This window comes from Lissotriton vulgaris, chromosome 3_1 (genome assembly GCF_964263255.1).
Source record: "Lissotriton vulgaris chromosome 3_1, aLisVul1.2, whole genome shotgun sequence".
In the NCBI taxonomy this organism is placed as follows: domain Eukaryota; kingdom Metazoa; phylum Chordata; class Amphibia; order Caudata; family Salamandridae; genus Lissotriton; species Lissotriton vulgaris.
This window is the reverse complement of record NC_141689.1, coordinates 121,185,916-121,208,970: the sequence shown is the minus strand read 5'-3', so window position 1 is coordinate 121,208,970 and position 23,055 is coordinate 121,185,916. Positions and strand designations below refer to the sequence as shown.

The 23,055-nt window shown below is 44.8% G+C and overlaps 1 long non-coding RNA gene across 1 annotated transcript; it reads right to left on the bottom strand.

The window, feature by feature from the left end:
- Positions 1 to 20,702: 20,702 nt before the first annotated feature.
- LOC147726060 (uncharacterized) lies at positions 20,703 to 22,533 on the bottom strand. The gene is made up of 6 exons (XR_015309411.1): positions 22,468 to 22,533; positions 21,893 to 21,956; positions 21,709 to 21,808; positions 21,540 to 21,619; positions 21,376 to 21,439; positions 20,703 to 21,102 (listed from the first exon to the last, which is right to left on the bottom strand). It is a non-coding gene; the product is annotated as an uncharacterized LOC147726060 (long non-coding RNA).
- Between the last annotated feature and the right edge of the window lie 522 nt (positions 22,534 to 23,055).

The following is a 23,055-nucleotide window of genomic DNA, read 5'->3' as shown; positions in this document are numbered from 1 at the left end:
GTCACTGGCTAGTGACTTTGAACACTGTCCCCTCTGCTTTCAGGTCTTCACATCTTCAGATCCACCCTTGTATCCACCGGAACTCTTCACATCGAGCCGCCTGCAGCATCTTCAGCTCCAAGCACCATCGACCAGCGTGACGAAACCCGACACTACTTCGACCCTGTGCACCCGCTTCCTGTGGGTGAGGTAACTCAGCTCCGCCGGTGCTCCTGCACTGGTACACATCTCAAGGGCCTGTGTCTAAAGTTTTAACTCCGTAGGTCACTCGGAAGGTTCCTAACTTTCAAACTTCGTACTTTTTACGCACCATAGACTTTGTATTGGAAAGTGCGTGCACTTTGAACACTGCACCCGAGTCCCGTGGGCCTCTCCCGACTTAGTCATTGCTAGTCTCGAATAGCTCCAGCGATTCCCAAGGCCCTAGGCCTCTTCACTTTCCTCCTGGTATCTCTTATACCACTTTCTTAGTATATGATTTAGGTGGCCCCTAGGGCTCATCCATATTGTGCAACTTTTGTGTATTTTAAACTGTCTTGTGATTTAACGCTTGTGCTTCTGTGCCCATAAAGAGTCCAGGGGATTTTATAGTTAATAAATCAATATATATTTTCAATATATATCTGTGTGGTGTCCCTTTCATTTGGTATTCAAGGGGGTTGTGTATGGTATAACAGCTGGCTTCACATGCCTTTCAGAGTTTAGCCTAAGACTGCTTTGTCCACGTTACCACTAGGATAACTGGTCTACAAGGTTGAATTACAACCATCATCATAAGGGTTGCTTGGCATGGTACAAAGTGATCACTAAGAATTAGTGAGCATTATATACCAGGCCAACTTCTCACACTATTGTACTTGGACAACCCGCACAGCGGATATTAGCGCGGTTACGGGCTTCAAACAAACATTGCCGCCATCACCGAGCACATCAGGCCACGCCCACTATCGGGAGGCCACGCCCCCGCCTACGATATAAAAAAGCGCTGAATACAAGCGTTTTTGGATATAATCCTACCATCTCCTGAGGCGGAAGCCAGGAGGATACCTGCCATAATTTTTAAAACTTTTGTGAAAATGTACTTGTTCTTATTTGCACGTTCTCCCCCTGGGCACCATATTCCAAGAGCTATTGTACTTGGACAACCCGCACAGGGCATATTAGCGCTGTTATGGGCTTCAAACAGACATTGCCGCAATCACCGAGCACATTAGGCCACGCCCACTATCGGGAGGCCACACCCCCCGCCTACGATATAAAAAAGCGCTGAAAACAAGCGTTTTTGGATACAATCCTACCATCTCCTGGGGCGGAAGCCGGGAGGATACTTACCATAATTTTTAAAACTTTTGTGAATATTTACTTGTTCTTATTTGCACGTTCTCCCCCTGGGCACCATATTCCAAGAGCTATTGTACTTGGACAACCCACACAGCGGATATTAGCGCTGTTACGGGCTTCAAACAAACATTGCCGCCATCACCGAGCATATCAGGCCATGCCCACTATCGTGAGGCCACGCCTCCCAAGTCCCCTGCCGGCATCGCCCTATGCCTATAAAACATGTGTATTCCTAGGACGCGCAGCGGACGAGCGCAGCGGGAGCGCCGTCTGCGCGCCGAAGGCGTGCCTAAGGCAAGCCCGTCTGTGCCCTTCCGCGCCCTTCCGCGCCGGGACCGGGCCCAGGGCCATGCCCCCTGACCAAACATACGTAGATACCAGAAGACAAATCTACTCTAGCCAGGAGATTCTAGCATTGAGACCTCATGCCACATGCAACCCGATGGATCCACATAAGGAAGGTAAGACATGTCTAACCTGCTCACGAACATTTGCCTTTTCACAGATTAGAGATCTTAGTACAACATATCACAAACTTCAAATAACAACTTACAGAAAATCATCTATTAAAGCTGGTCTCATAAATGTCAGATCTATGGTCAAGCATAATGTTCAGACAGCTGAACTAAATGAAAGCCAAAATTTGGATCTTCTGTTTGTAACCGAAACATGGGCAGATGAAGCATCAGACACAGATCCGACCCTAGCAATCCCAGAGGGCTTCTCCATCTACAGAGCAGACAGGAAAATAAAACGAGGAGGAGGTTTAGCAATCATAGCGAAGGAGGGACTGCAGATTAAAAGCTCAGACAAAGGAAGTAACCCAGATTGTGAAACGCTATCGTTTCAAATAAAAATCACCAATAACTATACTTTTAGTGGTCTATTAATTTATAGAAAACCAAATGCCAAAACACCTCTAATTGAGCTATTAAGCCCATTTCTAGAATCCAGTGTGACGTATTGTGACTACACAATTCTAGGAGATTTTAATATACACCTAGAAAAAACATTGGACCCTAAGGTAAAGTCATTTGAAGATGAAATCGCAAATTTTGATTTAGAGCAGAAAGTATATACAGATACGCATTGCGCCGGCCACACTCTGTGGGGTCGCTATCATCCACAAGGATAGCTGGAGCATCACAGAAACCTCCTCCTTCGAGTACAACTCGTTTGAATGTCTATCCACCGTCATCAAGACAAAAGACAACGACTCTCTACTGTGCCGCCTACTCTATCACCCCCCGGGCAGAAATAATGAGTTTGGAGAACAACTATCAAACCTGATTGCTCAAGACGCACTTGGCGATTCAAAAATCTTAATTCTTGGTGATCTGAACCTCCGATGGAATGAGACCCGTAACCCTCTAATCAGATCGCTATCTAGCCTCCTTGATGATAACAACCTCATCCAACACTGTACTGAGGAGACTCATTACAAAGGAGCCACACTGGATGCCTTCATTGCCCAAAATAATTCTATCACGTTCAACCACATACTACCCGTTGACTGGTCAGATCACCACATGATCCTATTTCATATCAATCACCCCATCATCTCGCTTAAACCTCCGCAAGACCCCCCCCCCAAATGGTTGAGAAACCTCTCCCAAGTACCCCTAGATATCCTGGAAGGTCAGCTAAGTTCACTTCTTCCAAATAACACACCGCACCTCTCGAACAATGATCTCGTCGACCACTACAACGCGGGGTTAGTCTCCATACTCGACAATCTAGCTCCTCTAAAGCTCAAAAGAAGCCGAGCCACTCCATCTAGAACCTGGTTCACTTCGGACCTCATCGCAGAAAGAAGAAACTTGAGAGCCAAAGAAAGAAAGTGGAGAAACAACCCAGCCGCCATTCTCAGCCTCCAACTAAAATCTGCCCGTAGGAAGTACAACAACCATATCAAAAACAAAAAATCCAGCTTCTTCCGCGAGACACTGGTCAAATCCAAAAACAGACCCAAAGAGCTCTACAACATAATCAGACAACAAAGATCCAAGCCCCGGCCCTCATCCCTGCAGGCATCCAAAGAAATCGGTGATAACTTCGCCAACTTCTTCAACGATAAGGTCTTAAAAATTGAACTATCTCTAGACATCAACAACCCGCACCTCCAGAAGAGCAACTCGGCCTTCCCATTGGCAATCCCATCCGACTCCTTTCCCTCCCCCTGGCTAAGCTTTCGCCCCGTCCAGGAAACTGAGATAATCTCGCTGATCTCGACCTCCAAACCATCAGCACACGTCTCAGACCCCATTCCCCCCTCTTTAATCAAAAAAATTAAGCTTCCCTTAGAGCCCATCTGGGGAAGAATCATAAACAGCTCCTTACAAAGCGGAGTGGTCCCCGATTGTCTAAAAATGGGGCAAGTCACTCCTCTGCTGAAAAAACCCGGTCTTGACTCAACTGACTTGAACAATTTCAGACCGATATCCAACCTCCCTTTGCTTTCAAAAACACTTGAACGCTGAGTACTCCTGCAACTGATGCAACATCTGGACCACATCAATCTCCTGGACCCCCTCCAATTCTGCTTCAGACAAGGCCGCAGCACAGAAACCGCAATGCTGAACATCATAGACGACATTCATGGTTCTCTTGACGCAGACAAGTGCTGCCTCCTCATACTCCTTGATCTCTCCGCAGCGTTCGACACGTTGGACCACAAGCTCCTCATCATGACTCTTCAAGAAAGAGCTGGCCTTGGCGAGGTAGTTCTCAAGTGGTTCTCTTCCTTCTTACATAACCGTACGCAAATAATAAAAATGAAGAACTTCACCTCCGAAACCCTGCAAGTCAACAAGGGTGTCCCGCAAGGATCAGTGCTCTCTCCTCAGCTCTTTAACATCTACATGGAACCGCTCGCCAAGTTACTCAGGAATGCCAACATCCACTTCCACCTCTACGCAGATGACACGCAGATTTACCTGGAAACCTCTTCTCTTAAAGACATCCACAGACTTAACGATGTCCTAAATGAAGTTCAAGATTGGCTGACAAAGAATCACCTGAAACTCAACCCCGACAAGACAGAAACACTCCTCATCTCAAACAAAGAAGACAACCCTCAAATCACCGAGTGGCTAAAGTCGATCGATGCTCTCAAAGGTAACCTCACGCCAGCCGGCTCTGTCAAATCCCTGGGCTTCACACTAGACCCCAAACTAACCCTGACAAACCACATTAAGAATTCGGCGAAAAGCGCATTTCTCAACCTCAGACTTCTGAACAAAATCAAACCTTACATTCCCAACAAGGACCTCAAACTAGCCACGCAATCTCTAGTTCTATCAAGACTGGACTATGGGAACTCAATCCTAACAGGAATCCCCAAATCGCACCTGGCCCCACTAAAAACAACACTTCATGTGGCAGCGAGAATGATCACAGACTGCAAAAAATCTGACCACATCTCCCCGGCACTCAAAGAACTCGAATGGCTCCCTGCGGAAATGCGGAGCACCTTCAGAACGGCCTGCCTCACCCACAAGGCCCTCCACACCGGCAAACCGGAATACTTGGCAAACAAGCTCAAAAAAGCAGGCCAAGCCAGAAACTTGAGAAGCTCCAACTCCCTGCTGCTCATCCTACCAAAAACCCGTAAGAAGAGAACTGCGGACTGCTCTTTCTCAAGAAATGCCCCAAAATATGGAACGCCACCCCCCCGCACATCAGAACTATACCGTCCTATGCAGAATTCAAGAGCAAAACTCAAATCCTTGTGCCTTATCCGTTTCCTTGGTTGCGGGTAACTTGGATCAGCAAGCGTCCCCTGAATCCATGTGGTAACATTGAATCCTGTTACCAAGAAGTCCTGCTGTCCGAAATTTTCCACATTCCAACTTGTCGCTCGCTGATCGCTTTTATTGGGTTTGTGTCATGTTGTTCTCTTTTTCATTCCCTCTATTGTAAAGCGCTCTGCTACCTTCGGGTTTTGTTAGCGCTATAGAAAACTTCTAAATAAATAAAATAAATAATAAATCATGTCGGAAGTTAAATAAAACTGATACGCTCTCGATCCCGTGGTCAGACCATAAAATGGTCTCCTTCTTCTTAGAAAATATGCAAGATATAGGAAGACCGGTCAAAGTAAAAAAAAACACATATCATGAATGGTCCAAAATCCAACACCAGATACTCATGGATACTCTATGTTCTTCGTACCCAACTTTAGATGCGGACAGCAATAAAGCCTGTAAACAAATTAATACATGGCTAGAGAACGCAGTCCAACTCACAGTTCCACTGAAGAAAATCACTCTCAAAAGAAAGACCCCTTCACAGCCATGGTTCTCAGAAGCTTTGAAGGAAAAAAAACAAGAATGTAGAAGAGCAGAAAAGAAATGGAGAGCTAACTATGAGGTACAGCAAAGATTAGAATATAAAACAATACTTGCTAGCTCTAAAAAAATAATAACATCAGAGAAAAGCAAATACTTCGTCCAAAAAATTAATGAATCAAAAAACTCCAGTAAAACTCTCTTCTCCACTGTTAGAAAACTTTCGAAAATTGAAAATAACACCCCAGAAGAAATATCATCAGAATTTTGTAATATTCTGGGTAAATTCTTCGTAAATAAAGTTTCATCAGTCTACCAATCTTTTAAAAATTACAAATCAGATAAAACTAATCAGACAGATAAAATCACTGCTCAAACAATAAATTCAGAGGAACAATCAGTCCAACCTATAATGTTCCAATTTACCATTCCAACAAGAGACCAAATTCAGAAGAAATTACTTAGCAATAATTCAGGAAGCCCAACAGACCCATGTCCGCCCAAAATAATGCACATTTGCTCAGAACAAATGAGCATTGTACTAACAAGATTATTTGGCCAAATAATCGATCCCAACACCTTTCCGGATGACTGGAAAAAGATTTCCATTAGACCACTACTGAAAAAACCCAATCTCGATAAAGACGAGCCAAGCAGTTACAGACCTATAGCCAGAATTCCTTTCGCCGCTAAAATATTGGAGAAACTCATAAACAAACAGCTATCCCGCTATTTGATTGACGGCAACTGGCTGGACGACTCTCAGTTTGGTTTCCGGGAAGCACACAGAACAGAAACTGCTTTAATTACAGCAGTAGAAGAACTCCGGAAAGTGATGGACAATGGAGCGAAGGCCGCCTTGATATTACTTGACTTATCGGCGGCCTTCGACACGATCAGTCATGAAATTCTTTTAAAACGATTAAAAACAGCAGAAATACATGACTCAACATGTACCCTCATTGAATCCTATCTTGCTAATAGAACTTTTACAGTAGAAGTAGAGGGAGCAAAATCTAAAGCCTTTTCTCTACCACGCGGAGTTCCGCAGGGATCATCATTAAGTCCCACCCTTTTTAACCTTTATGTTGCCCCACTTGCAGAGATAATAAGAAACTGTGGTTTCACCCCAATATCATACGCTGATGACACTCGAATTGTAGTGACCTTCAACAAAGATATAGAAGAAACAGCAGAAAAACTAATTACTGTTCCCAGATTTAAAAGAGCTAACTGGGGAGGGAGAAGTTTCCTGATACATGCAGCACGTACATGGAATCAACTGCCCCTGAACATAAAAACCTGTCCATCTTTAGAAACCTTTAGAAAGGAAGTAAAAACATGGCTATTCTCCGAATAAACATCAGACACTGTTACAAAGCTGGAAAGGATTTATCTTAGCGCCAAGACGCCCATGGGCAATTGTTGCGCTCTATAAATTGACAAATCAAATCAAAATCAAATCAAGAAGCGAACCCAGAGGGGGACCGGGAGGGACTGGATCAAGCAATGGAGGGCAAAGTCAGGCCTATGACCCGATCCCAAACCTTACAAGAGAAGTCTAGTGTGTTATAATTCGGTACAGAGATAGTGCCACAGGAATAAATCAGGGGACCGGAAGCGATAAGGGCCTTATCTTTAGAGTCACTGTGGTAGATGCTGTCCTCATCAAACCCCACTATGTGGCCAATACTGCAAGTAGGCCTTGTGGTCTCCGCCCTAGTAGCAGATGCCCTCCTTTCGCTACTATCCAAGAGGTTCAAACAAAAAGACTCATAACCATCAAAGAGTCACAGTAAGAAATGAAGGACTATGCAACAACGCTATGAAACTCATTCCTCTTGAATTACAATTAACAATTCGACCAGACACGCCTGTCTACACCAATGTAACAAGAGAACATCTAATTCATCGAGAAAATGAAAGGACAAACACAGTGATGTCTTTAAATCCTGATGCAATTCTAACAATTCATCAAACTTCTATTTGTTATTTCATAAATGTTGATACATTTTCTGAAGACCCAAATGAATCAGAAACGTCGCCAGCCACAAACTCTTACAAACAGCAAGCAAAATACTTTTTTCACTTTCTGAAAGAAATGTATCTGGTTTCACCATGGACTAAATTATGGATAATATCTGGAATATTTTTCTTTCTTTTCTGGTTAGGTTTAGTAATGACTATTAGCATGCTTGTAAATGGCAAATACATTCGTCTAGCAATATTAAGTTCACATCTGCAAGTAAAGATGTGAACTTAATATTGAAACCACAGAAATTATCTCATTGTGAAGAAAGAGACTTGTCTGCAGTAAACATCACAGCCGTGCCTATACCCGATGGTATAGTATGGGACAAAGTCGATTTCGATATTTTGGGCATGACTGATCTTTTGAAAATTCTACACCTGTTTAAAATTTCATTAAGTGATTTCATTATCTCCAGTAGAGAGTGCATTTGTTTTCCCTCTCCGGTTGCTGTTTTGTGAGGAGAGTAAGAGAGCGCCAAAGAGCCAGAGAGAAGCCAGAGAGCAGCAGCAGTAGTGTGCAGCAGGACGCCTGGATTACCGCCTGGATCACCGCCCGGATCACCGAACTGCGAGCCAGAGCCGCCGCCGCCACAGCCGCCACAGTCCATCACAGCCGGCGGGAAAGGGCAAGCGGTAAGCGGCAAGCAGTAGGCGTCAGGCGAGCCCCGGCCTCCAGGCATTCCCGCCGCCGCCACCTCCGCCCTCCGCCCTCTGCCATTTACAGCCGCGGCTTCATCCACCAGCTACGGCTTCTCCCGCCACAGTGGCGGCTGGCGTCACAGCGTTACAGCATTGCAGCATTGCAGCGGGTGTTACAGTGGCGGAAATTGCGGAAATTGCGGTGAGCTCCATAAGGAACACAAGTGAAGCGGCAGACGGCACAAGACTGCACAAGGCACGAGACATAGAAAAGCACAGAAAAGCAGAATACAAACCTGTAAGCAAGCGGCATCATCGCCCCTGACCCACAGGCACTTATCATTTCCCTCCTCATTGCCTGTATTCCCCCCTACCCCCCCAAAGGATGCTGCCGGGCCAGCAGACTTAACTACAGGTCTGCGCATAGGAGAAGAGCACCTGGGGGGGGGCAGGGTTGTCGTGCAGAACAGATTTTATCGGCGCCACCGTCAAAAAATTCCCTACAACCCTCCACAGGGCCCGGAGGCCAGGGGGCCAGGAGGAGCCAAGCCAAGCCTAGCGCCACCCGCATCAACGGGGGTCACGGGCGCGACGGGGGCACAGTACCCAGCAGCAGGACAGCGGTCATCGGCCAGTAGGTCAGGGCCAGAGCCTCCGACTTCAACTCCCTGCAAAAAGCACCAGCTGACCCACTGCAGAACTATAACCAGAGCACAGAGCCGCAGAACATCACCCAGTCGAAGTTGAACTACGCTCTCCCCGTGGCTAGGGAGCCACCACAGCTTTGGCATACAGCTTGGTCCTCCTCCCGGGCAACAAGCGCTTGCCTACCAGCATAAGCACAAGCACTGGATTTGCAGCAGTAGGAGAGGCTAGGGCGCCTTTCAACCCAGCAGGAGCCTTCAGGAGACCCCAGGAAGCCCCCACAGATCCCTTTTACCACGTGGATTCCACCAACCAAGCAACCAAGCAGCAGCTGTTGGGTCCCGGCAGCTACCCAAAACCAACTGCAAAATGAGGACCAGAAACTCCACCCTAATCCAATCTCAGGAGAGGAGCCGGCCACACAGCTTGGCCAAGAGACGGAAAGCGAAGCTATTCTATCCCCCAGTATTAGAACTAGGGGGGTCTTACGAAGGCCCAGGGCCCTGGGATGGGGAACACTCAGGATCAACGGGTGCGACTGGAGCAACTCCAACCTTCCCGGGACCCCACATCGACCTCATCGTGGAATCGCCGGCTCACTTCCCCATATCTCAACCCCCGACTGACTTCACGGGGAAGCCTTATAGCCCCCAGAAGTTAAATGCGCACAAGGCTAAGCTCAGCACTAAAGAACGCTCAAACTGCGCCGTGGGAAACAGAGATATAAGAAGCTTTTTGAGCCCCAAAGCAACCTCCCCTCCCATCAGCTCTAGGACCTTGAACAGATCACCTACCACGCAAGCAAGGGAGGAAGGGCCGAGCCCAACACTCGCGAGCCCTCTGGCCGCCAGGATTCCCCTCTCACCAACAGTACTTACCCTCAAGAGCGGAATACCACCTAAAACTAAGACACCAGATAGGCCCACCCGATCAAACACAACGGACATGATCCTTCCTACACCAGAGGATTGTCAGCGGAGCATCCCTCCCTTAATCAATGCTAATAAGTTTGACACCTCAGACAGCACCTATGATGACAAGAAAGGAACAATTCCCCCTATCATAGCGATGCACGCAGGACCGGCCCACGGAACATCCTCTACAAAGGGAGGAGCAACCAGACAACCCCTCGCCAGGACCCTAAATCAGTTACTGAAGTCGCCAGGACCGGGTTCCCCGGAACATGATAAAACGGTCCCGCCCCCGCTCCCTGACAGCGGCTCCGTAAACACAAATCATCTATCACTGATCAGCGAAGCCCTCCTCTCAATGACAGGCGCAGCGATAATGCACGCGGACAAGCTTGATGTCCAGATCAATATCCTACAAATAGTGGCTAACCTGATCTCTGGGATAGACTCAAAACTGGACAACTTGAACGCTGTGATACGCAGAGCGCAGGACAGTGCGCAATTCAAGCCAGAGTCATGTAGTTGCAGTCCGATCCTGCACAGCCTAGAAAAACTCCCAAACATCATGACCACATTAATAGAGGATCTTAAGGGCGAAGCAAACAAAAAAAACTGCCAGACGAGCTTGCCTTTAATCACAAAGGATTCTACACAGGCACACTCCATGGACAACGGCCCAGCAATCCTCTGCCCAAGCACTTCGAAAAAGACTGCTCCCATGGCCTCGATCACAACGTCCACCGCTCATGGAACAAGAATTCCCCCGAGCAAGGCTAAAAACCCAGTCCTTCAACAAACCCTTAAACCGATCAGCCCAGAGTCGCAAAACCTATCAAGGAAAAATAAGAAAAAACTAAGAAAACTCAACAAGGAGAAGAAAAATAACGCATATGCCACCAGCGTTATTCACAATTGGTTACGACCCAATAAACAGCCCCCCGGTAATACCATAACAGTTGAAACACCCAATCAGGGAGCCAGTACGCACATTGCAGAAGTAATCGAACCAACTACGGGAAATCCACACATAGTTACTTCAGCACCGGAACTAAGCTCGCCAGCCCTCCTTGTGGCTTCCCAACACGCTACAGTTCCGACAAGATGAAAATATGCGCACGAATCACAGGCACACAACCTTGATGAAGCAAACAAACCCACGCCACATGAGCGGGAGTCCCACCATACAAGCTATGAGCACTCTGGGCAACATCAGTGCACACCGAATGGAGCACTAGAACTTGACAACACAAAAACCCCCAATGTCACCATTGGAGATCCTCAGAGGGCCCCCCCCGGGTCAACATGCCTTAAATTGGAGCACACAGTGAACAGGCTATGGAATAACAGCCCACCCTGCTCAATGCCCACTGAGGCGCCAAAACTTACAACAGGGTTAAAACATCAGATAAACTCTCACCAGCCCGGCCCGACCCCGCTACTCCCAACTGGCACTCAGGGTAAAACTCGGCCCAACGAGGCTAGCGTAAGCTTTGCAAGTCAAGAAAGCGTGAATGAACGGAAAATACTGCTACACCCAGAATACACCTCGCAAGGAAAATGGGACATCCTCAACCGCAGCAACCTTTTAACACTCTGCGCAAACATCCCGGGACTCGAAGACATAAAAACCACAGATATCGAAACCATCTCTTTCCTGCCCCCGGATGCGGAGGAAAAAAACGAAACAACGGAACTAACTTTCAACAGCCCAGCCCTGGCGGAGGCACTGAGGAGCCAATATTCTCTACTGGAAAGCTGGGGCATAAAGATAAAGGCAAAACCGGCACAAAAATATCCCTCAATTTTAAAAACCTTGATGACACACTCTAAGCTGGACAACCAGGAACAGGGAGTGGCAGGACTCACACGTGCAAATGCTTCCTCGAACTACAGGCCAAAAGTTGTGTCCGTCCTCCAGGGATGTAAAAGCAGCATAAACACTAGTGCAATTAATGGAACCCCAATCAAGATTACAACTAATCCCAGCCAAGGAAATCGACTGTGCATAACCAGGGGCCATGCAAGCAATGATTGGTCCTGGCTGTCATCAGCACTAAATTCCAGCTCCTAACACACTTTGCACTGTAAATTTAGCCCGATCCTACCAACACACTCCCATTGAGCGAGCAAAAACTTTAGACAAAAAGAGAATTATCGAGAGCTTAAAAATTCTAACGTGGAACGTATCAGGCCTCAAAAAACTGCTACTGAATCAAGCCGCAGTGAAATTCTTGGAGGAAGCAGACATCATATGCATACAGGAAACTTGGCTGACCCAGCTGCTGTCGCTAAGAGGATATGCAGAATATGGCAAAGCGGCAAAAAAGAATAACATATTTGGAAGACCCTCGGGGGGGACCTGCGTCTACATTAAACACTCGTTGAACATAGAATTCATGGAACTTCATAACCAACCAGACACTCTTCAGGCGGGCATTTTGAAATTCCCCCACCCCAACAACGGCACTGCTCCAATATTATTAATCAACATCTATCATAACACGCAGGAGAACACAGCTAATTCGCTCACACTTGCAAAACAATTAGAATCCTTACTGCTACACCACTCATCATTAGACTGTATTATCCTCGGTGACTTTAATATCCATAACATTGGGGTCTCATCTGAGCATAAACAACAGCGCGGGGCCGCCAAAGCACTCAATGAACTTTTAAAATCCTACAATCTGGCGACGGCGCACACAGTGCTCTTAAAGAACACCCCGGGAGCCTTGGTCGGTCCTACGTACAACAAACAAACGACGATCGACTACATCATTCTAAGCGACAAACTGCAAACTCAAATGACAAACTTCATTGTACACCAACGCAACGACAGCGACCATGCAGCTCTAACAATCACCATGAATTTATCAGTGAATACACGACATAGGCCCGTATGCATTGGAGAAACGGACGGCCAAGAATTAATAAAGCTGCCCAGAAGAATCAAATGGGGACAAGTAGCCACCGCATCTTTTAACAACTGGGCAAACTCGTGGGCAGGTTGGCCACTGCGCAAACACAGCCATGATGCAATAGCAATATGGGATGGAATCACCGCCACCTTAGCGGCAATACTTCGGGGACGCGGGGACAAACAAACGACAATCTACTGGCATCCCCCGACGGCCTTTGGATTAATGCAGAAATCAAAACAAGTGCAAAGGATTTAAATAAAAAAAGAAAAGCCCTCAGTAAAAACCGCTCAATCACAAACAAAATACAACTGCAGGAGGCGGCAAAGAGCCACTCCAAAAAAGTGTGGGCTGCAAAGCGTAACCATTGCGAGGCTCAGTGGCTGAAAATCTTCGATTTGTTGAGCCCCGGGAAATGACAGGAGTTCTGGAGTTACATAAGCCATCTTGGTCGAGGCACAAATCACAAAGAAAACTCCCTTGAGGCAGCAGCCTGGGTCTCCCATGTAAAAGCGCTCTACAACGAAGAACGATCAACCAATCAGCCACTCGTCATGCCCCCACTAAGAGTGAACCCGGCTCTGATCATCGAAACATCGCCCCCTCCCGGAAAATCTCCAAAATACTAAAAAAAATCAGACCAAACGGCGCACCGGGCCCCAATGGCCTCCCAGGCCACTTGTTCAAATCAAACATTGAATTCTGGTCCGAAAATCTGACCCATCTATACACTGACTGCTGGCTAACGGGGGATGTGCCGGACTCATGGCGAGGCTCGCTCTTGCACCCAATCCATAAGAAAGGGACTAAATCGGATCCAACCAACTATCGTATGATTGCTCTCCTGGACATCGAGGGCAAAGCCTACGCCAGTGCCATCCTGAAGGACCTCACAGACTGGGCAAGCGAAGAAAATCTCCTGCCATTCTGTCAAACCGGCTTTAGACCAGGGTCCTCGACCGTAGATAATATCATTGCACTCTCCTACCTAGCCAATCAAGCGCGGGCGCGTAAAAGCCTACCATTATTCGCCTGCTTCATCGATTACTCAGCTGCGTTTGATGGAGTAGATCGCATCATCCTATGGAGAAAGCTGGTCCACTGGAACATCGACCCTTCTCTGTTAAGAGCGATACAATCCTTATATCAAACCACCTGGGTAAGAATCAAACTTTCAAGTGACTCTGCAACAGACAAGATTGAAACGAACCGGGGCTTAAAACAAGGGTGCGTGTTGGCACCCCTGCTGTTTAATCTATATACAGCAGACATGGAGACAGCCCTGTCGGGGGCCGCCTTAGCAACACCAAAGATAGGTGCAACCAAAATTCACTTTATGCAATACGCGGATGACCTCGTAATCCTGGATCACACAAAAATAGGGCTTCAAAAGGCACTCACCGCCCTGGCAACATACAATGACAAAAACAGGTTGGTAGCAAACCCGACCAAGTCAAAAATAGTTATCTTCGGACACTACCCCAAAAAAACAAGAGCAAAATGGAGCCTTGGCCACCTGACCTTGGACAGCACTCAGAAGTATACATACCTGGGGGTCTCCTTTCACGAATCGGGGTTGTGTGGCACCCACCTAAAGCAAATTCAGGGCAAAGGGAAGACCATCACCTTCGCCCTATGCAAATTACAAGCCTCCTTACACAGCCCCTCATCAACTGCCATCCAAAGAGTCCTCAAGGCCAAGTTAATGCCGGCCCTCAATTACGCACAACAGGCGTATCCAGGAAAACTGAACAAGGAGCTGGAAAAAATTCACTGCGGGGCATACAAGAGATTGTATCATTTACCAAAATGTACAAGAAACACTCTAATTCGCCTGGAATTTTCACTCAACCAACAAAAACTAGAAGAGATGGCAGCTTTAAGCAAATATTACTACTTAACAACAGCGGCACGTGACAACACACTGAAGGCCGTCTTGAAACATATCTTCATGGCACCCGGGAACCCCTGGTCAGCTACCATTGAAATGGCAAAAACCCAACTTAACCTGGCGATCGAGTCGTGGAATCCAGACCTTGTCAACTACACGACCATCAAACACGCGATAAAAAAGCAAGTGCGTGCCTGCTCCCGGGCCTTGGACCTTGAGTCTCTCGCAAAAAGAGCCTTCCATGAGTCTCTATGCTTGCCACACACTGCGTACAACCCCCGAAACCATCTCATGCAGGCCGTGGGTCTCCCAGCTCTCCAAAAGATCCTAGCCTACAGACTGCACTCCCTCCCGCTCAAAGAACTATACCATCCGGGAAATGCGGGCACGGGAGCTCAGGAATGCAGACTCTGTAACTACAAACGTGAGTCATTGGCCCACTTACTATTCTGCTGCCCTGCCTTACGTGCACCCCGCACCCTCTACCTCAGGCCCATCCTTAGGGACGCGGGGACACGCACAGCCAAGGAGGCAATCCAACATTTATACTCCTTGAGCATAGTAAAACAGATGGCCGCGTTCGGAAAGTTTATACAACAGACCCGGTCCGTGCTGATGGCAGCCAAGGGCGCACAGGAATAGAAACATTGTTGCCGGACACTGGGTGGCACTCACAGGTCCCTGACTGCGTGTGCCATTTTGAACTCTGAGAACTTTTTATAAATGCTTGCCCGCAGAAACATTTTTGGTTTTAACTTTTGTAATTTTATATTCTGGTCTTAATGTAATGGTTTTAAGTAACCACACAATAAAGTTATTCATTCATTCATTATCTCCAGTACCTATTCTGATGTTTGGAACTTCGAAACTGTCAGTAATATTATATCTGATCTAGAGAAAAATCTGCTGCATTTTCTAATAGTGAAAACTTGGAAGGTTCACCAGAGTATGAACAAACGTACCATTATAATCATTATGGTCATTTCTTTTGCATAGATCTACAATACCTAGAAATGTGTTTATGTATAATCAATGGGAACATTGTCCAACACCATCAAAAGATAGTTCAAAAACATATGGAAATAAGTTTCCATATTTTTCAGGATTCAATACAACAGATCTAGGTTCCTATTATGTTAAGAATGTGAACCAAACTGCTCAGAAACAAATGTTAACTAACACCAAACAGATCTATTCTGCAGCCTTTTAATGCCCAGCTATCTAGACAAGGGTTTGACTTTTGGAATGACACTGTTGATACAAAATCTGTCTGTGGTTCTAGAGACTGGCAGGTGCAGGGGAAGGAAGCATTCTTTAGAACCTGACTCTGCCCCAAGCAAATAATGTTTTTGAATGATACCGTGCAACAAACATCTTGTCTTGGACTAGCCAAGATCAAAGACATGAACATATCTTATGTACCAACACCGGCTAATACCAAAATCAATAGTACTACAGATGAGGCAGCCACCATAGACAGCATCCTACAGTACAACAGAACAGCCCCCGATTGGGAAAAATAGCTAATCTGGCACTTAGACACTAACATTTGTCAAGAAAGGTTCCTGAATACAACACAGGGATTTACTATCAACAGGCTAGATCCCCGTTACATACAGTGACACAATATAGTGTAGGGAAAGTGTGCCTTGATTGGCTACAGACATCCTCGATAGACCAAGTGAAACATCACTTATCTTTACTTGAAAGAAGATGCAGACTTTAGGGATTTCTTGCTAGGACCAAGAAAACCACGACAAAAATGATTCATAAATGCCGGCATTTATACAGCCTATAATGAAGTTTGGGAAGTTTCACAGGCAGAGGCCGCAGAGGATACGTGAAATCGATCCAATTAATTTAGAGAAATCTCTCTCAGTTGTTGACAATGGTTTAACAACTTTGTCATCCGGGATCTATTCTCTGGGCAACATTGTATCCTCTGCTATTAACATACTAAAACAGGATTTAGCCGTGTTACAACAAGGCCTGTTACGTTCGGAAATGCTATTAGTCTGGACACTACAATCATAGTGTGCAGGCTATGTGCCTTGGCATTTTATCAACATGGCGTCTTTTTTTTCGGAATACAATCTCATAAACAGATCGAAATGGCACAAAGGGGAGCAAAGTATACAATGCTGGGTGTTGAAAAACTGATAAGATTACCATTCACGGTAGCAGAAAAAACAGCTACAGAATGGCTCATACATGGCCATATAAATTTGGCAGTCACTTCTTTCCAATTTCACTATTGCCTTATACAATAGCAGGCAGGCAAATATGAAAGGTTGGGTAAGGAATACATTAGGAGTGTCCTGGGAAATACCTTACAACTACAGATGTTGGAATGGGGGATGTGAAGTGTTTCTTAGTGGTAAAGCCTGTGAAAATGCACTGAGCAGTTCACTAATATGTCAAGTAGTTTATTTACACAGGGCATTCAACAGTTCTATGGCAAACTTGTTCTGCCACCTGCAAGGCAGTCCAGCCGCCGTGATTAATCTGACATTCGGCCTGGTCTCTAATGTGAGTTACTTAATGTTGAATGATCTAGGTTGCTGAAGCATGCTACCAGGGATCCCGCATCTAGTAACGGTCAATGCCAGGTTTACTTGTTGTATGCAAGTATTGTTTCCACTAGCAAACACAGGCAGGGAGTCGGCACTTTGGCCTTCGCTGAATGTTTCTTTTATATGTTTTCGATACGCTAAGCAGAATGAACGCCATGCTTTTACAAAGAAATGTACCCTTAAACTCCGCCCGAGAGACATCTGATCTTCAAGTTGCAAGGACTGCGGCTCAGATACAGGATCTGATAGTTCGAAACTGCCCTATACATTTCGCAGAAATGATGGGATGTATCTTTAACATGTCTGATATGAGCGGAATTTTACATGTATTTGAGACCATAGGTTCAGGACTCTTAAACACCTTCGAGGCGGAAATCATTCCAAACTTCGTGCATTCGGTGTTTGGTGATCTGCCTTTAACTCTTGCAATAGCTGCAGGAGTACTTATTCTATTCCTACTGCTATGCTATGGACGGCCTTGCAATGGGCATCACTCCAAGTTACATTGTGAAGGATCTCCTTGAACGGAAGTGCTGACAGCACATAGTACAGCTCCTGGGCATTCCTCTCTTATGGGAACTTAATCAATCATGGTTCCTGACCTTCAGACCAGTTTGGCTGACTGTATCTTACCTGTTCTACGCTGCCTGTTTTGCAGTGAAAAATGTGTGCTGGACATCTATCTAACACTTCCATCGGTCATGCCAACCAATATCAATACTTTTCTGGACCCAGGAACGGCCCATGCTCTGTATTGTCAGCAGCGGCTCCTGATACTGATGATGGCATTCATTGAGACCTCTCAGTCGCAGTCTGATCCTGCTGATGTACGCGAGGATTCAACAGGCACACAGGAGACAAGGAACACACAACTTGCTACAGCATCAGCTGTAAGTGACGATTCTCATCTTTGTGCAATAGATCTACTGAACGAGGTGCTCCAACTGTCCCCGGCCACAGTAGACGATCTTATGTCTACAGCAGCAGATGACTTCATGTTTACACCCAACCTGGACTCTGACTTTTGAATTGGCTCACAGTGTGCTTGGAAGAAATGCATTTGGCTACCATGTTTTTCATAACAAACAGGACGAAACTTGGAACATTCCCCAAATTGACAAACCTTTTTAAACTTTTCAGTTACATTGCATTTCTTACTGCTCACATTAAAACAATTCCAATAAAATGAACTGCCTTTACCTTTTCTAAAAATAACTTTTCTAAAAAGAACAATTCTAGAAGCACAAGTCTAGAAATAATGCTCTGTTTTTCTACTAATTCCATATTTTATTACCATGATTCAAAGGGATTTTAGAATATTTAGCAAAACTATTATAGCCACTGCTTTTTCCATGTATAAGTCAAATTTTGACATGTTTAATAGAACTTTTCAGACAGATTTTAGAAATGTTTTTAAATGAGTGTTTTTACATATGCGGTGCTCATTTTTATGTTTAGCAATTAGTAATATCGTTCTTCGAAAGTGGAGTGGGTGTTGTGTCCCATATAGGTGCCCTGATATAGGCTTTACTAAAACATGCCCTTGTATAGGCACAATTCATGTTGCCCTTATTAAGGTATAGCGTTCTTAGTCCTTATTTAGGCATGAGCCATACACTCCAAATACAGGCATGGTATTTCACCTACATCCGTCCACCCTCTAGGTCACAACCAAGTTCTTAGAAACAGACCCTTAAGCTCTAGGGATTTTCCCTGGCACAGGTTCATTGATTTCCCTTAGAAACTCATTAAATATGCATGAACCATTATTCCCCGGAGTTCATTCCTAACGTCTTCCTCTGTTCAACATTACGTCAATGCAGTCCAGCCATAGCACCTTCTGGGTATTAATATGCCCATGCAAACCAGAGGAGACCTCTATTCCAGTGGAGCCCGTATTTCCTGGCCTGATACACTGACCAGAAATGCTGTCATCCTGCATGTAGAAACTACAACTCGCAGGGCTCTAAGTTCCTTTGCGGGATGTTAGAATTTGAGACCAGGAAAGAGATTCCACAACTCTCTCATTCTCAGGTATGGCGATGACTAGAACCTAGAGCGATTCTTGACATAACAAACTATAGCATACTAGAGCATACCATCTTAGGGGAATATCGGACCTTCTTCACAACCCGCCCTACACCTAAATGTAAATGTAAATGTATTTGAGCTTATATAGCGCACAGCTACCCACAAAGGGTTTCCCGGCGCTTGCTTAGGGAACCCGTCCTGGTATTCCCCTGTGAGATAACCCCGGCAGGGTATCCACAAGGTGAAAGCCAGGCATCCCGCCGCGAGGGGCCGTTGTTAGGTTAGGCACATTTGGGTAGAAATAGTTAGGGAGCATTCCATGAGTACTCATACTTTTAGCAATATGTTTTTATGTATACAAATGTATTTGATAAGTAGTGAACAATACTAGAGCAATACTACTTCTTTACGAATGTAACACTGTGCATTGTATATCTCGCACACTGTCTTACGATTGTAGTAGCTCAGATCTCTCACACGAGAAAAACAACTGTTCAATAAATACTTTTTAAAAAGCTTGTCTGTTATTTCTGTGTAACTCTGAGAAACTAAGCAGTCACGATTGGCTGAGCAAAACATTATCTCATGGATCAGTGTAGTCATGTTATGTAGTTGCCAGAAGCTATTCCCTTCTTGTCTTCAAGAAGTTTCTAGTGGCCCTGTGAGCTAGCAGGTACATGGTAAATAAGGTTAGTATGTGCAATAGGGGCGTACTGACTCAATCATACACCAAACCTTTAGTGTATGTTATCCAAAAGCTCAGAACCTATTTAGGGAAATAGGAACTACACTTCAACTCAAGTGTCATTCCCAACTCTGCTCTGTTGACCCCAGCCAGATGCTAGGCTTAAGGAAGGAATGAATAGATGCAAGGGGGAGAGACTATGTTGATTAGCAAATTTAGGGGTGTGCTTAGCCATCTCTTCTCTCTCTGGAGAAAATTCTGCCATTATCAATTTGGAAGAATTGGTGCACTCTGGCCACACATTACAGGATGTGTTCAGACCTTTGGGTGGTACCCTGCAGTCCATTGGACAGGAGTGACCTCCTGCTTGACCCAGAGAAACTAGAATAAGTGTCTGAGAAGGGCAAAGCCCCTCAGATCTGCTGCTTGAAACTTACGAAAGCAAGAGGTGCCATGCTGAGAAGTTTAATGTGCATTTCCAAAGGCCTGCACTCTGTAAACTGCACATTTTGCTAATAAGTAAGGAAAGGGGACCCCCTCTGGGAATTGCTTTCAGGTCAGGGAGTAGAGGGGAAGGCAATAACAAGAACAAGAAAAGAACTCCCTCTTGACCTATAACTACTTAAACTATAGGAGTAACCTCTCAAACATAGGGCATATACCAACAATGTCTACACAAGATGAAGAGTTTTTTTCATTTTATTTCATTTTAGCAGTTTAAAAAGTCATTTTTTTCTCCTCTTTTTTTTATTACTCCTTTTTTATATCATATTTTTCAAAATTCATCAGTTATAAAAAATATATACATTTTACACAATAGCTACAAAAAAACATTTTACAACACAATCAAATTGTCCTTATTTCTTCAAATTTATACAAAACATGAAATCAATTAAATAAGCACACCAGGTAAAGAGCCACGCACACACCACAGACATCCTCCTAAACATCCATTCCATCACAAAGACAGCAAAAAAGGAGATTTCCTATAACATTGAGACTGTAGTCCAGTAAATGACCAAAGTCATTTAGATTTCAACAGGAGAAGAAAGGTCGACGCGTTTCGGTGGAAATGCCGCATAAGGGACCACCTTCATCAGGACCAAACAGACAGTATGGTATAGGATCTCTCAACCTGGGGTGCAGATCTGGAACGATATGCACAAGAAAGAAGTAATTTACTAATATGCCCTACAATACATAGTCTGTTTTAAATCACATTTGAGACAACAGAATGGACCATTGTACATACTTAAAAGTTCATCCAACTTGACACTAACAAACGTAACCTTATAACCCATAAGCCACAGTGTGATATCCAATAACACAAGCGAAAGAGCAATTTATTTTTATTTTTATTTTTATAATGCAGTTGATATACATATCATCTAGCACAAAGAAGGAACCTCTTCAGTATGTACCTTTCTAGGACACGTACAGGCATTTAGGGGTGTTTCTACTCGTTTCCAAACACTTAAGCCCGATCTAATGCAGGGAAAGCATGGAAATTATTTTAATCTTTCAGCTTGTATACAGAACCTTACATTTTACTGTATACTATACAAGCATGGACACTCATAATTACCTGGAGATACGTAGATGTTCACCAGGCCAGATTTATATTCCTTTTTTATTAATGGATAAGGCAGCTGTTTTTTTAGGAACCTATAACAATAACGAAAGTTGCTGTTCAACCCTGATAACATCCTAGCACATATTGAACTATATGCCTACCAAAGAAAAAACCTTTTTACCTGAACTGTATACAAGGGGACAGAACCCGGCAGAGGAGGGCTTATAACTGTCTCTAAGGTCGACTTATTTTTCGTTGGTGGTGTGGAGGGGACGCCACATCTAAAATAAAATAATTGTAGATACATGACATATATCCTTTCAAAGTGAGAATCGCTGTTTTAAAGTGCATATAATGCTACTTACTTTTAAATAATTTTCCTAGTTGTATAATCCTCATAAAATGGTATGTCTTTAATCATGTAGATACCTACAACAAGAACATATGTAAAATATGTAAGAGGAAACTGATTCTCTTCTACATTAAGAAAATGCAAGACTTGCATCCAACCATGTGTGCTCTGCCAAGGCCAAAATTAAGTGCACATACATTTGAGTTAGAGCATACCATCTCTTTTTTTGGCAGGGTCGATATTAGAGAAACACAAATTTCTAGTAAGAGTATTCCATCCCCTTTTGGTACAATAGGTTGGTCAAGGTCTCCTACAGGAAACAGACATCTGTTCTAGAAACCAATCATTCTGGGACCAACGTTCCATTGTTGCACCCAGCGTGTGTGCTCTGCCAAAGCCGAAATTAAATGCACACACATTTGGGTTCAAGTATACCATCCCGTTTTGGCAGACTCGAAACTCGAGACGCACATGTTTTAATTAGAGTATACCATCCCCTTTTAGTTTAAACAAAGCGGTCAGTACCTCCCACAAAATTCTGATACATATTCTAACAATTATTCGATCTGGATCCCGCCGTTTACTTACATTTTGCAAGATCCAAAGATCCTGGTCCCCAATGCAAGCCGCCTCTGCCGTCGTCCGTAGTTTACTCCGCGATTATAGGTAGTAACCTCCCTCTTAAATAGCCCGCCAGAGTCCAGCAATACGCTACAGCTGCGGGGACTGCCCGTGATCTATTGCTCTGAATCAAGACGCGAAGACATAAAAAACGGACCATACGCTACCGCCATCTTAGAGTAGTGTTTAGCGAACTTTGAAGAAACGCTTACAATATGTTACTAGGAACTCCATTCACCGAAGCAGCAACTGCCTACATGTATAAATTGGGTAGAGAAAAGCAAATACCTAACTAATATTCAATATCTCGACTTCGATACGTTGACAAGAGCACTAAAGATAGAAAACGGACTAAACCGGAGCCGCCATCTTGAGGTGATGTCAATAAGGCAATAAAGGACTGCAGTCTTATTCTAATGGTCCCTATAGAAAGGCACAAGATTCAAGTATAATAACTGGATAAGCGTCACTTTCCCTAGCTCATCTCGTGCACAGGGTATTTAGACCAGACATCCAAATTGGTACCTACGATGTCAATATACAATTGAAAATGGT